This window comes from Mustela nivalis, assembly GCF_964662115.1.
Source record: "Mustela nivalis genome assembly, chromosome: 1".
NCBI classification, from domain to species: Eukaryota; Metazoa; Chordata; class Mammalia; order Carnivora; family Mustelidae; genus Mustela; species Mustela nivalis.
In genome coordinates, this window is record NC_139020.1 from 166,384,619 (window position 1) to 166,397,010 (window position 12,392).

Genomic DNA, 12,392 nt, shown 5'->3' on the forward strand with positions numbered 1-12,392 from the left:
ATCTCAGAGTCCTGGGATCCGGCCCTGTCTGGCTCTCTGCTCAGCGGGGAGCCTGCTTCCCTTCTTCTCTCTCTGTCTGCTTGTGATCTTTGTCTGTCGAATAAATAAATAAAATCTTTTTTTTTTTTTTTTTAAAGAAAAGATTGTCTCTGTCTGAGCTGCCATCTTGCACCTAATCTCAGCTGGTCCACCTGAGACCCCCTGAACGTCAAGCCTAGTCCCCCACACAGTCCCTTTTCCTCCCCAACAAGATGAAAGAAACTATCACGAACCAGGAGAAATTTGCCAAACTGCAAGCACAGGTGGGAAAGGAGCTGCTCGCCTGAAGATGAAGGTGGTTCACAGAACTGCTACAGCAGATGATAAAACACTTCAGTTCTCCTTAAAGAAGTCAGGTGTAAACAGGATCTCTGGTTTTGAAGAAGTGAATATGTTCACAAACCAAGGAACAGTGATCTACTTCAACAACCCTGAAGTTCAGGCATTGCTGGCAGCAAACACTTTCACCATTACAGGCCATGCTGAGACAAAGCAGCTGACCGAAATGCTACCCAGTATCTTAAACCAACTTGGTGCAGACAGTCTGACTAGTTGAAGAAGACTGGTTGAAGCTCTGCCCACACAATCTGCGTATGGAAAAGCACCACTTGCTACCAGAGAGGAGGAGGAGGATGAAGTTCTAGGTCTTGTGGAGAATTTTGATGAAGCTTCCAAGAATGAAGCAAACTGAATTGAGTCAACTTCTGAAGAAGATAAAACTTGAAGAAGTTACTGGGAGCTGCTATTCTATATTATGATTGCTTTTTAAAATTTTGTTCATGGATCTAATAAAATCTAGATCTCTAATATTTTTAAGCCCAAGCCCTTTGGACACTGCAGCTCTTTTCAGTTTTTGCTTATACACAATTCATTCTTTGCAGCTAATTAAGTTCAAGAACCTGGGAATAAAGTTTGAAACAGGTTAATAAAGTTCTTTGCCTAGGGGGGAAAAAAAAGATACTCTCTGTCCCTCTCCCTCTGCCCCTCCCCATCCTTTAAAAAAGATAGAGCCAAAATTTATCTATAGATACATTATATTGGTGTTAAAATTTCCTTTTTCAGTGTTTGAATTGTTATTTAGTGTTTGAGGTGATATTCTTGCTTTGGAAGAAAAACAATATTGCATCTAATGTGTTTGCTGGTAAACTCAGGATATACACAATTTTTTTTTTCTGATATTGTGGCTAAAAAGCACACTTGAAACTTTCCTCCCTAGTGCTCAGTCTTTGCCAGATCTCCAAAGGTGTTTTTGGAAGTCAAGCTTGACCTCGTGGCCAAGTCCATCAGTTACATCAAATGGACTTTAAAGATTTGTGGGAACAAATTATCTCTCTCATTTACTAAAAGCAAGTAAGCATTTTTGGTAAATTATTTTCCATTTTCATTAAAAAAAAAAAAAAAAAAAAGACAGCCTTGATGTTGCAAGTGATCTTGGATTTGTTTTGATGCCATTCTTGACCCAAGAGGGAAAAACTGGGGTAGGCAAGTGGATTGATACCATGTGAATAAAATGAAGATTCAATTTCCCTTGCAGGGGGGCAACCAAATTATTTTCATCTACAAGGCCATAGTCTTGCTTTGTTTTTGCTGATGTATAATCTGTTTATATATTCCAGGTGACATTAGAGGAAGCTGGTGTTTTTGGTTTGTTTCGTTTTGGTTAATGGCTTGAAGATGAGCACTGAAGGTTGTGAGAGCTCTTGTAGGCATCTCTGTGGTCTTGCCCCTCTCTGGTATCCTTGGATCATAAGATTTTCTTTTCTTTTAGCTAAGATTTGTCTCTGAATCAGAATCCCCTTTTCCCCAGTTAAGGGATGTTGTGGAAGTTCCATTAGAGTTTGGTTTCAGTCCCAAACATGGAGGGTAAGAGACTGCGAAGTGAAAACCCTCCTGTCTCAACAGATGTTACCAACAAACACTGTCCTCGTTGGCTCTTCTGGATCCCTCGGGTGGGGAACTAAGTAGATGAGTGTGGTCCTTATTAGCAACCCATTCTCCCTGCCTCCTTTTCCTCCCTGCTCCGCCCTCGATCCTCCCTTCTCTCCCTTTTCCTTCTCCCCATTTCTTCTCTTCCTCTTCCCTCTCTTTCAGTGGCTTTTCCTTTATGATTTATTTTTCTTTCTTATTCATTTCCCCTCCCCTTTCTGTTGTGGCAACTGAAACACACCCAAGCTGAAGACATTGCAGCCAGCTTCTTCCCTTTTTGACAAGAAATATTCCAGAACATTGACTTAAAACACCGCCCCCACCCCCTCAGCCCTCAGTTGGATGTGAATCAGAATATCCATGGGTGAGTGGTGGGGAGTGGGGTGGCTGTAGAGGCAAGGACCATGTGTGAGGGCTGCTGCTAAGGAAGGCACTTGTAAGGGTGGGGTCATAGGTGCTAGATGCTAGAGAGAGTACAAGCTCAGTGTTTTTGTGATTGGCATCTAGAGAGGACTTTCAGGAATCAGAAGATATGTCTTTCTTGAGAAATGTTAAAAAGTCAAATGAGTGGTCATCTGACAACTTGTCTAGGTTTTCTTCTGGATGCCGTAATTTGCTGTTCTGTGAAATGGGAACAGTGGTCTTGGCTCCTTTCCTCAGGTCAGAGATATTATGAGGGTCTTCACCATGCTGCCCTTTGGAGGGCAACATGGTGAAGACTGTGCCAGGAGCCAGAACACTTGGGCCTTAGTCCCAGCTCTGCTATTTTCTTAGTTTGTCATCATCAGTGTGTAAATAGCTTCTAAAGTTCTCAGTTTCCTCATCTGTGAAATGGGAAGGTTGGGTTTCTCAAAATGGGATGCATTTTCTCAATTGAAAACTATCTCCCCATCACTAGTGCTCTTGGCTTGTGTTTTTCAAAAGCAGGGCCTACCATTGGATCTGAAAAAAAGGAATTGCTTGAAAATATTGCTGAATGAATGAATGCTCACACTCAGGGACCCCAAGTATGGCTGTACTATACGCAACTCCAAGGGAAGAGGGCCACTGCTCGTGAAGACTACGACGGGAATCGGGTCCCTGTAGTTGGGCAACATGGTGGCCTGCTCCCAGTGGACAAGATTTCGGTGACCTGAAGTTGTCAGGAAGGTGAGACTCGTAGAAAATATAACACCCCTTATGCCCCTCTGACTAGTTTCCTTTTCTAGGTGCTACAGAACCACCTACCTGAGCTCTTCATCTCTCTCACCTTACAGAAACAGGCTCATTAATGCTTTCTCGATTAGCAGCAACCATGGGGCTCTGTGACAGGACAGCTCGATGAACACAAACTTTGCATTGATACGGGCCAGAAGAGCTTATGAAATAATGTGACTCCTCAGTTCCTTCTGTTAGAAGCTACATTTTAGAAGTTAAAGAGTCCCTTACTTTCCAGCCAAGGAAAATAGTGACAGCTTAGTCAGAAAGCAAATCCTCCCCCCTTTTTTTGGCCAAATACATTTACAAGAAAGCTAAATTTTCTCAGAAGATACACAATTATTAAATTTCCTATAAGTTCATCTGTGTGTCTTGTATAGATTACCTCATGCATCCCCAGGGGTACCCATGGGAGCCACTGTCTGGGAAACCCTCCTAGAGTAAGGGCTTCCTGGGGAATTTTGGATCAAGGATTAGGTGGCCGGTTAACAAATTCGTAGCGCCCCCTCGTGGAAGTTGCTTCTCTAGTTGACTGAGGAATATCTTGGATTCAGCTGAATTGGAGTTGTAGCCTTCCCTGCCACATGGCCATGGTTCTCGCTCCACAACCACCTTCTTCATTTTCTCTGCTTAATTTTCTTTCTTTTTTTTTTTTAATTTTTAAAAATTTTTATTTATTTATTTGACAGAGAGAGAGAGATCACAAGTAGGCAGAGAGGCAGGCTGAGAGAGAGGAGGAAGCAGACTCCCTGCTGAGCAGAGAGCTCGATACAGGGCTTGATCCCAGGACCCTGAGATCATGACCTGAGCCAAAGGCAGAGGCTTTAAACCACTGAGCCTCCCAAGCAACCCTCTGCTTAATTTTCTTAATTTTCTCTTGACTTTATGTTCTTTTCTGTGTGTGTTTCTCACAAAGTTGCGGTGATGCTAGCAGAGAACAAAGGATCGGAGTACAGAGGTCTGGACCTGGAATTAGTGCTCAGTGAAGGCACTTTCTAGGACTCTGCATGTGCCATTGCTATTCTGAGGGCATCCGTTCTTCCGTCTGCCAAACGTGAGGGGGAAGGTGATTTCCAAGGCTCCTTGTAGCAGTGTGGTGCCTGTGCTGAAGCTTGGGCTTCATGGTCCGGCTGGTCTGGGTTTGCAGCAGAGCTTGACACTTGAGGCAAGTTCCTTGGGCTCCATGACCTTTAGCTTCTGATCTGTTAATTGGGGCTGATGATAATGGCAGTCCCTGGAGTTCAGGTGACTTTCAAATAGGAGCATCTTTTTTTTTAAATAATAAAATTTTTTTTTATAAACATTTAATGTGTTATTAGCCCCAAGGGTACAGGTCTGTGAATCGCCAGGTTTACACACTTCACAGCACTCATCATAGCACATACCCTCCTCAATGTCCATAACCCCACCACCCTCTCCCTCCTCCCTCCCCCCAGACACCCTCAGTTTGTTTTGTGACATTAAGAGTCTCTTATGGTTTGTCTCCTTCCTGATCCCATCTTGTTTCATTTTCAAATAGGAGCATCTTTGCAGAGGCCTGGCTCAGGGCCTGGCACTTAACTTGCACTCTCAGTGGCTGTCTTCATTAATACCATTGTGATCTTCCCAAGGTTTGGTCCATGGGATGGCCACTGAAAGGAGCCAATCAGTTTCTAAGTGAGAGCTGCTAATATAATAGCGTGAATGTTGTCCCAGTACTTATTTTGCATTTGGAAAGATTCGAAAATGATTTGTTTATATCTATTTTTTAGTGGGTAATAATCGGTCCCAAACCAGCTCTCTCCAGAGCCTGGGGCCACCCTCCGCTATGTGGATATCATCAAGTCCCATCTGTGGATGAAGAGGCCGGCTGGAGACCAGAGTCAATGGTGTACGAAATCACATCGCCTGAGTGTGCAGTCAGAGCCGGGGGGTGGGGTGTGGGGGGGTGGGGATAGGAAGGGCGGTGGGTAATGATGTTGTCTCCTTTCACCGCCAAGGTTCTGCTCCCTATTCAGGAGCAGGGCAGACCATTCCAACCCACCCGCTCAGCCTTGCCCTTCTTCTGCACATCTGTTCCTCTTTCCTTCCTTCTTTTTCTCTAACAAAGAGAGGGCTGACGGTGTGTCAGCCCAAGTAGCTCACATGAATGAATTCATTTCACTCTCCCAACTGCCCCATGAGCTAGTTACTGTTACTGTGCCCCTTTTAAGATGGGGAAAGTGAGGCTCAGAAGTGAATTCCATGACTTGCCGTAGGCAGCCAGCTGGTAAGAGATAAGATTGGACCAGGGCAGGCTTCTCTGGGTCCTCCACAGTCTACTGCCTTTGCTTGATTCTGTCTCTACCCCCCATGCATGGCTGAGAGCCCCCTGGATTTGGGGGAACCAGTCAGATTCTTTATTACCCATCAACTCCCCAACAACCCCCCCCAACCCAAAGTATTACTGTGAGTCCAGGCACCCACTGGAAGGGAGCCCCAGGAAGGACTGGGTCAGGCCTCCGACTGGATACTCAACCCTGATGTTTGTTAGCAGGAGGGCAGAGTGATGCTTGTGTCACATTCAGTGGGCACCCCCCAGGTTCCACTGTGGGGAGATTCTCCTTGGGCCTCCAGTGTTTCCTCATGCTTTGCCAGTAGAGGCCCTGTCTGTGCTTTATTCTGGATTGTCTTTCCCAGGATGCTGGTGCAGTGGACTTCCTTGGGAGGCAGAGATCGTGTCTTTCTCAAGAACAAAGAGCTTACTGCCCACTATACAACGTTTGGGTTTCCTAAGCTCAGCATTGCTCTCCAGTAATGCAACCCAGTGCATGAATAGGGGTTACCTGGTTCTCTTTATGTGGTCTTGTGGGAATTGGGGTTCTGGGAACTGGGGCAAAAATGCTGATTGTCTGGTTACTACTATTCCTGTGAGTAACAGAGTCCTTTGTCTCTGATCCAGGAATCTTGTGTCTTCTGCCAGCATCCATGAAACTGGAGGGCTACCTCATGAACTTGTAGCTAGGGTACCCTTCACAGTTCTTGCAAGATTTCAGGTTCATGATGCAGAGGAGGCAAAGATATAGGGTTTTAAAAATGAATCAGCCACAAGCCCTGCCCTTTAAGGGGTAGAGGGAAAAGACGCATGGGAGAATGACGCAGGTGCTAAAAGGCAAACCGTTTCTGAGTAGATAAGGAAAACACTGTCTGGGACACAGCCTGTGAGTGTGGCTTGAAGGAGGCATTGGATTTTGATGAGGTCAGAAGCTGAGCTAGCAGTTCCAGGCAGAGGGAACAGAATGAGCAAAGGCACAGAGGTGTGAAGGTCAAGGGTGGTTCCGGGGATAGCAATCATTCCAAGTGTGCTGGAGCCAGGGATGCATGGCTGGAGCCAGAGATGCAGGCTGGCTGGGCTGGGCACTTTGTCTGCCCCGCTGGAATCCCCTGAACCCTTCCCCACCCTGCTGTTTGTTCTGGCTGGGTTGGCCAGCGGGAGGTACAGCAGGAGGTACAGCAGGAGATCAGTGAGTGGGAGGAAAGTGAGGTCAGGGGCAGCTCCTCTTGGCTCCCTGCCTGCGCGGTGACCTTGGGCTGCCTGTCACTGCTCAGCAAAGTCACTCTTCCTCTTCCGGGCCTTGACCCAAGTCTCTGCTTCCAGATTTTTTCTGGACTCTCCCTTCCTCACCCTCTCAGGCCTAGGGGGTGGTGACAGCTCCGATACCACTAGCCAGGTGACCACACTGACCCATGTGGTCCCTTTCTGTGTAACTGTTCCCATGAAAAGAAACGCTTCTTGTGTGAGATCCTGACTTGAGTGAGCCAGCCTTCCCTCTGGGGACCCAAATGATACAGTGGTCGATGGGGGCCGAGATGTCAGGTCAGCCCGTGGAGGGAGTGCCTAAAGCCTGTGAGACTGGTTGAGTGTATCCACTGAGCCTCCGTTCTTCCTTTGAGGTCCAACTCAGGTGTCCCCTTACCTGGCAAGACTCCCGGGACCTCTGAGCCTTTCCCTTCCACAGCACTGAGTGCCTTATTTCACGTGTCTCCTTCCCTGTGTCGCACCCCTCTGACTGGGGGTCTCTAACTGACTTCTGTATCTCTTATGTTGCACACAGTAACATTGGATGAGTGCATAAAAATAGGGATGGGTGATGCCTGGATAGAGGGATGAAGGTGATCCCATGCCACTGAAGATTTGGGGACTAGGGACTGATGAGAACAGGCAGAAGCACAGATGGAGACCCTACCTTCCAGCAGCTTCTAACCCACGTGGGAAAATACAACATAGACAGGGGGCATCTCCAATCCCAAAAAGCCACTTCTGCAGAGGTACCCCGGGCCCAAGACAGTGGGTGAGATATGCAGCAGGAAGGAGCTCATTCTGCTTTGGACAGGGAGATCAGGGAAGGCTGCCCGGAAGAGGCAAGGTAGAGCTGGGCACCAAAAAATGGTGCCTCAGTTTGCTCAGGCTGCTAAACCAAAAACATAGACTGGGTGGCTTAAACAATATTTATTTCTCACAGTTCTGGAAGGTGGGAAGTCCAAGTTCAAGGCACTGGCAGATCTGGTGTTTTGTGAGGCCTTCCTCCTGCCTGTGTCCTCATATGGCAGAGAGAGGAAGTTGTGTTGTCTCTTATAAAGGCATGAATCCCATGACCTAATCACCTCCCAAAGGCCCCATCATCTAACACCATCATGTTAGGATTTTGAACTGGGGATTTTGTGGGGGGATGAAAATAAGGTAGGGAGATCTAGACTTCAAGAGGCTTTGAATTTGAAGGTCATGCTCAGGAGTTCATAATTTATCTTGAAGGCCCTGGAACACCATTGAAATGGCCCCAGTGGGGTTTCTTAAAACAAAGCAAGGAAAACCAATGAAAGGTCGTGCTTGTTTTTTTGTTTTTTAGTTTTTTTTTTTTTTTTTTTTTAAGTAACACATTAGGAGAAGATTCTGGAAGAAAGAGCATAGATTTCAGAGTCAGGTAGACCTGGGATTGAACCCTGACCTCCCTGATGGCTAGCTGTGTGAGCTTGGACAAGGTACTTCACCTCTCTGAGCCTCAGTTTCTTTTTCTAGAAAATGAGGCTTGTAATAGGCAGCTCCTAGGGCTGCTGCGAATGACCAGATGAAAGCAACCTGCTTATCACACTGCTTTGTGGGTGGTAAACACTCTACTACTATTGTTACTATTAATTAGTATTCCTATGGCAGCCTTTTGGGTTTTGTTTTGTTTGAGAGAATTTGGCCTTGAGGGTCATGTGCATTGTCTGCGATGGTTTTGCCAGCTGTGTTTGTGGGTAACAGAAGGACGAATCTTGCAGCCACAGAGCTTTTTTTCTTGTTTCTTCTTCTTCTCTCTTTTTTCTGGCCCGAAAGCCCGAGATAGTGGAATATTAATATCGGTCTCTGGGGGCTTGACTCTGGGGCCTGGCGGGGCTTGTTTGTACAGCCTGAAATAGTCTGGCATTTGCCTTTCCAGTGGGCAGACTGCCAGGCCAAGGAGTGTGTCACCGCCCAGCCTAACAAAGCAGAACTATTTTTACCTTGGGGGCCCAAGAATGCAGCCCCACCCGGCGCGGCGGCCGGAGCCAGTTGCAGGCAAAGGACAGTCTCCTGTAGGTGGCACTGGGAAGCCAACAGCTGGGCCCCTTGGGGACCAGCTTCCATGGCAGGCAGGCCAGGTGTCCCAGAAAGTCCTGGAGCGCCCCGCCCCTGCCTTCTCTCAGCTGGGAAGTAGGAGACCAGAATTCTCACTCAGAGGGTTTCTGAAGTCGTCAGACGAGAAGTAATGGGTTTAGTTTTATCCTCTAATATAATCTGACTGAAAGCAATACTGTGGCTAATAGGAATGACTTCCACTTTCTGAGACTTGATCAGGCATTGAGCACTGTGTTGATTTCTTTACATACACCAGCTCTTGTCGTATCTCCATGAGGAACGGCCCCATTTTCCAGATGTGGAAACTGAGGCTCAGGGAGGTTAAGTGACTTGCTCAGGGTTAACCAGCTGGGAAGTGCTTTGGATCTCAAGCCTACTGGTTGCAGAGTAGATCCACCGCTCACCACGCCCCTTGCCTGTCCGCACATTGGAACAAGAACGGGGAGGAGTCAGGGAGTCTTGGTCTTCCCTCTGACTTGGACAGCAAATCTGTGGCTCCTTCAAGCCTTGGAGTTCCTGCGGGGGAAATCATGCCTGTGCCCTTGGCCATGCAGGCCTGTGAGATCAGGGAGGATGGAAAGAGATTTGGAGAGCCCCAACAGCATGTTCATGCCAGCCGGTAATGCCCACATACTCAAGGCTGAGTGTGTCACCATGCCAGTTCTCCCTGGAGCAAGGGGCAGGCTGGGGATCAGGATCGTGCAGAGCTGAATCCTCCATAAGTCACCTTAGAGGAAGCTTGTGTTCCCACCTTCCCACTCTCCCACCCTCCTCCCTCTGTCTCTCTCTTTTTGTCCATCTCTGTCTCTCTCCTTCCTTTCTCCCTCTCTTCCTTCTGTACTCACCTCTTGGTAGGATATAGCAGAAAGAGCCTGGTCTTTAGAGTCAGCCTTTGTTCTCTCCTCCTCTCCATCCATCTAACTCTCCCCATCCTTGTGTCCAGCTCCAGTCCCTCCTCCTCCAAGCAGCTTTCCATGACTTCCTTTGCTGCCCAGAGCCACGCACGTGGGATGCCTCTCGTCTGACCTCCTGTCTCCCTCGTTCTGTCTGTAAATATGGGGCCCCTCAGCAGAAGTGGCATCTCAATGTTAGAAGACATTTTGAGTGTCCATGCCGAGTCTACCCAACTGGGTCGGAAGCTGCTTGAGGGTAGGGGCGGAGCCTTGTGCTTCTTTACATCACTTTGCATCACTCCCCTGCACACGGGCTCCAGGGTCCGTCCATCCACCCACTCAGCACATATGGAGGTGTCTTAGCTTAGGAAGGAAGCAGTTATAGTCCTACAGAGTGGTAAATCCGGGGAAAGAGGAGGTAGAAAGGTTTGGGGAGGCCAAGAAACCCACATTCGAGTCATGGCTCTGCCATTTCCCAGCTGTGGGAGCTTGGTCAAGTCACTTCCCTCCCTGTGTGCCTCAGCTTCCAAATCTATAAAACGGAGACAGTCATAATCCCTCCTACAAGGTCGTAGTGAGCAGTAGATGAGATGGTGTGTGTCAGGCACCCGGCACTTTCCCCTTTCTGTCACAGCTCTCCTACTCGGGCAGGGACACGGCGGTGGCCGGATGACTCTGGAATGACCCTTTCTGCATCCCTGGGTGTCTCTGGCTGGTCATGGAGAGCGGAGAGCCTGGGAGCTGAAATGATCAGGTTTGTGCCACTTTGGTCCTAAATGGGCTCTGCATCAAACTTCCAATCAGTTGACCTTTTCCATTTCTCTCTCACCTTTGGTCTGTATGGGGGCATACAGTTTCTATATGTTTCTCGGGGCAGTTTCTTGGGGTCTCCTTTCCTGGGACCAGCCCCCAGCCTCGTCTCTTGAGCAGAGAAACTGAAGGCCAGAGAAAGGGAACAGAGCCAGCCAGGTCACGTTTCAAGTTTGGATCCAAATCTTAGTTCAACTGATTGCTTTGGCTCTCCTGATGAAGATGGCATGGGGCCTGGCTGTATCCCTGACCTTCCCATTTTCCAAAGGACCCTCCTCCCCCGGCCTGCACACCCCACTGCAAGAGGTCTCATTCCTCACGTGTTGTGGGACTACAAATACTACAATCTGTCCTGTGCCAGACCTTTTGTTCCCTTTCCTGCAGACTTACTGGTGGGAAAAGTAGCTGTTTAGTAGGAGATAAAAAAGAGAGAGGGTGTGTTGCCAAGAGATTTGGGTTTCTCAATTCTGAGCCTAAATATGAAGCCTTTTAAGTTGTGTGCTCTGTTTGAGTTTTGCACTAACCCCGTCTTTCTCTCTCTTCAATTCTTATTTCCTTGGTCATTGTTGAAGTGAGACATGGATTATTAAAAACAAAAACAAAACCTTGCTTTCATAGCAGCACAAGCTTATATTTAGTTAGGAAAAAATTCCTTTGAAATTTGATTTCCCCTGCTCCACAGTGGTGCAAGGGGAAGGAGAAAAGTGGAAAAATCTGAAACGTTCCCCAGCGTCTTGAACTTGGAACAGAACAGAGAAGGGCTTTCAAAATCTTGGTCTGTGTCTGTCTGCCTGCGCTGCCCCCACCATGAGCCAGTGATCCAAGTTTTGGGCTTCAGAAACCATCAAGTGTGACCTCTGACAGATGCTGTATGGGGCTGCGGCTGCATTCTTAGGCCGCCTGATTTGCTCTCAACAAAGAAGGGGCCAGCCGGCCCTGTTGTCTCTCTGCACACTCAGTGTGAGGGGGCAGTCAGGAAACTGGCCTGAGGCTTGTTTGGGATTCCAAGGAGTTTGTGTGCGTAACTAATTCCAAGGGACTATTTTCAAGGTAGATAGAGGGAGTGCGGACTCATGGGGCCCGCAGGGCAACTCAGGAAAGCATGTTGGTGGTGCTGCTTCTGCTCCCCACTCACTGTGACCTTGAGGAGGACACTCAGTGTGACCTTGGGAAGAGCATTCACTTAATGTGACCTTGGGAAGCCCATTCAGTGCCTGTGACCTTATAAAGCGGTCACCCAGTGACCTTCAGACCCTTTACTGTAACTTGCAGAGACTACTCAGTGTGACCTTGGAGTGACAAGGTTGGAGACCTGCGGAGACAACTCATTCATGTCAGCCTCTGTGAACGTGGGCAAGTCACGCGCTGAAACAGTGAGGTGCTCACATCTCCCTCTGAGCCCCGGCATCTGTCTGTAAAATGAGGCAGTTATGGCAGTCCTGTTTTTCTGAATCTACCCTGGAGAGACACGCACACACCTGCAGGCATATGCACAAGGAAATTCTTTTTTAAAATCACAATGCTTTTTGTAATTACAAAAAATAGGAAACAATCTGGGAGTCCATCAAAAGGAGCATAGTTGAATGTGTCACGGCACCTTCCTACCATGAGATGCCGGGACATATTGGAAGGGGTGGGGCTGGGATACGGGGGACAATTCCCATAAATGTAATATCGAATGAAAGAAGCCAAGCACAAGAAAGGCAGCTGTGCATTACGTTATAGCCCCCCAAGTCCATCCCCTGAAGCCCTAACCCATGGTGTGATGGTATTGGGAGGTATTACCTTGAGGAGGTGACTGTGCTAGATGAGATCTTGAGGGTGGGGCCCCCACGATTGGATTAGTGCCCTTATGAAACCAGAGAGCTCCCTGGAGCTCAATCCCTGCCTTTTCTCCTCTCCCCATGTGA

General features: G+C 47.9%; 1 pseudogene across 1 annotated transcript; it reads left to right on the forward strand.

The window, feature by feature from the left end:
• Nucleotides 1–251: 251 nt before the first annotated feature.
• On the forward strand, nt 252–911 carry LOC309862455 (transcription factor BTF3 pseudogene; annotated as a pseudogene). Its single transcript has one exon. The product of its transcript is annotated as a transcription factor BTF3 pseudogene (transcript).
• Nucleotides 912–12,392: the final 11,481 nt, after the last annotated feature.